Raw genomic sequence first — 3,679 nt, 5'->3', positions numbered from 1 at the left:
CCCGGATAGGCGGAAGAAAATGGATGGATGGATGGATGGATGGGATAAATTTCCATTGTTATGCTGATGATACTCAGTTATATTTATCCATGAAATCTGATGAATCCAACCAGTTACTTAAACTACAAGCATGTCTTAATGACATAAAATCATGGATGACCCTTAATTTTCTGCTTCTAAACTCAGATAAGACAGAGGTTATGGTTCTTGGACCTGAAAATCTTAGGGATCATTTTGCAGCCTTTCACCTCCTCTGGATGGCATTAATCTGGCCTCCAGTTCTATTGTAAAGAACCTTGGTGTTATTTTTGATCAGGACATRTCTTTTAACCCCCACATTAATAATGTTACCAGGACCGCCTTCTTCCACCTGCGTAATATTACTAAAATTAGAAACATTTTGTCCAAAAATGATGCAAAAAAACTGATCCATGCATTTATCACGTCTAGACTGGATTACTGTAATTCTTTATTACCTGGGCATCCAAAAAACTCTTTAAGAAGTCTTCAGTTGATCCAAAATGCTGCTGCTAGAGTTTTAATGAGAGTTGGAAGGAGAGATCATATTTCTCCAGTTTTAGCTTCTCTCCACTGGCTCCCTGTCAAATTCAGAATATAATTTAAAATATTACTCCTAACATACAAAGCTCCTAACAACCAAGCTCCATCATTTATTAAACATCTTATTGTTCCATACTTTCCTAACAGAGAACTTCACTCTCAGACTACTTGTGGTTCCTCGAGTTTCTAAAAGCAGAATGGGAGGCAGAGCTTTCAGTTATCAAGCTCCTCTCTTGTGGAACCAACTTCCAGTTTCTGTCCATGAAGCTGACACTCTGTCTACTTTTAAGATCAGACTGAAGACTTTCCTTTTTGATAAATCCTATAGTTAGACTTAGGTTTCCTGAATTATTCTTAGTTATTATAGTTAAATAGTTCTGGTAGACTGCTGGAGGACAAACTGACCACATTTCCTCACTCTGTTGCTGTCTTTAGTCACTCCCCTCTGTTTGTTGTAGGGCTACGGCCCTCCAGGACCATGATTGCCCACCCCTGACATAAACACTTTGCGTATCCTGTTGAACAGAAAGGCATGATGTGTATAAGTACAGTCCATTGTAGTGTAAAACACTTTGAGTACCCTGGCTGAAGAGAAAGATGTGTATAAGTACAGTCCATTCACCTCACAATACATTCATTTTTGTTGTTAAAAATGTCGTTTTTAATGGTTTCTGATTAGATGTGAGGCGAGCAGCAGCAGAGCAGCTCTACATGTTGCTCGTGTTAAAATGTCACTGTCTTCTTTCACTGCAAAGTTGGACTCAACTTCAGTGCGTTGCCTGGCAACAGCTGGCGGTCTTCACCCACTCAGGTGTGTTTGGGTTGAAAAGGAGCGACTATGTGGGCCGTTAAAGTGCCGGCCTCGTTTTCAGACGGAGAATGGACCGATGAAGAGGAGGAGAAGTTTTCTTGTTCTCTACGACAAACACTTCCAGACGCAGCGCTGTTTCCACGGTGACCGCTATGGGATGCCAGGCTGGTTGCTGGGAGAGGAAGAGGAGGGAGGAGGGGTGGGTGCTGTTCCACAGGGAGTGAAGAATGTGCGTGGGCCGGCCTTCGCTGGCTCCTGGTGCCTTCATGCTCGTGTGGGCGGCTGTGGTTTTATTAATATTTGCTGCAGATTTCACACTAAAATGCACAAAAACACACAGACACATTCTCAAACCGTCACCTCCGCTCGTGATGAAGAATAGAGCTAACCCAGATTTCATCATGAAGATCATCTATGGAGCAGATCAGTCCTAAAACCTCCAAACAAATCCTCTCTTCATGGGTCAAAAATAGCAGAAAGACTTTTACAGGTTTCTGTTGAAAAGTTAGACCTAAAGCGTCACAGGAAAGCCACTGTCAGCACCAAATTATACGTTTTGTGTCAGAATGTTTACGGGTCTCGGTTTACTTTTTCCAGTCAGCATTTAAACATATTTGAAACTTTTAAAGGACAAATTTCCTCTTATAATAGTCCCAGTCATTGTGGACAGCCAGTCATTTAACACTAAGTGTTATATAACACCATGCAGTGCTGAAAAAAACATTTGAAAAGCCCCGCCCTCTTTCACCTCATGTCAGACAGACCAGTATTTTCACAGCAAGGAATGCTGGGTAATCTTGTTGAAAGGATGTTTTTGCATGTTTATGATGTAGTACGTTTATGAATATTAAATAAGTTCATGAGAGTAAAAATTAGTTTTCTAGTTGTTTTTTTTTTTTTTTTCAGGTTTATCAGTTGATCAAGTTTAAGTTTGTGTTATTGTCCATAAATCTACACCATGAGTGAAAGGTACTTCCTGGTGTGTGAAGGTCTACTCTATTACACTTATCCATGAATTACTGTGTAATGTCAATGCAACACTAAAAAGAGTTGATCTTAACTCTAAAATGTTAAACTTACACTTTCAAATTTGCTGTGTAAAGACACCTCATAATGTCTGTTTTACACCCCTCTACACAGCAAAAGAGTAAACAATCAACACAGTCAAGTGTCAAATTAACACTCACAGGAGGTTTATGAACCTCCAGTGTTAACATCAATAACTCAATGCAGTGTTGAAAAGTATGAGAATCAGAGTTGATTTGTCAGCACACAGTGGAGTACATTATTAACTCTGCTTAGAATTATAATTACTCTCGTCAGAGTTATTTGACTTGAAATTTTAAGTTTCATTAACACTGTACAGTGTTAGTGTTAATTTTTAACTCTATTTTGAGTTCAATTGTACTCTGAAAATGTAACTATGGAAAGACTTAAATTGACACCAGTTCAGATAAGGACCAAATAGACTCAAACACAGTGTTAAATTTAACTCTTTAAGTATTGATTTAACACTGCAAAACGTACTATGCACTTTAGTTTCTGTGAATCAGAATATGACAAATGTGAAACAACTTTTTGAAACTAAAATGTGACTGAATGGAGGAAAAATATGAGAATAATTTGTGATTAAATTGAGACTATTTTGTTATTAAATTGCAAGAAAAAAATGCACATCACTTGCAGAAATTTCACAATTTATTAAAAGTTACATGATGTAATGATTGTTGTCCTGATACCAGCATTTTTACAAGTACTTGTACTCACTCAAAAAGCCCAGAACTGATACCAGTTGTTTATGCGTGGATTTTCACGTTATAGTTTAAATGCACCATAAGAGTCATTCAGACTGCAGTCATTTGTATGTATCATATTTAGTGCAAGGCTGCTGCTGACTGATCACATCATGGATCAGTCAGCAGCAGCATCTGATCAATATGTGATCCATGATGGGATGTAAATATAACATTTTCTACATATAGGTAAAATTAATCACTGCAATAAAATAACTGTCAGTTTATTTCACTTTTTACGGTGGATTTACTTTTGCAGTGGTGCTCGTTCGAAAATATGTAACCATTTTGCGGCATTTTTCTCTCAACTCAGACAGACCTGGTACTTCATCAAATGTCCTGATGCATCTCAGTAATCCAGGTAAAAAATCAAAAAGAAAAAAATGTATAGGTCTTCTGGACGGGTTCTTCTCTAATGAAGACCAACATTTGCGTTTTGACTCCCACCACCCACTGGAACACAAGTTAGGAGTGATCAGGACTCTGTACCACAGAGCAGACAGTGTCCCTACAA

This window comes from Austrofundulus limnaeus, unplaced genomic scaffold (genome assembly GCF_001266775.1).
Source record: "Austrofundulus limnaeus strain Quisiro unplaced genomic scaffold, Austrofundulus_limnaeus-1.0 Scaffold243, whole genome shotgun sequence".
In the NCBI taxonomy this organism is placed as follows: domain Eukaryota; kingdom Metazoa; phylum Chordata; class Actinopteri; order Cyprinodontiformes; family Rivulidae; genus Austrofundulus; species Austrofundulus limnaeus.
Note: the sequence above shows the minus strand (reverse complement) of the source record.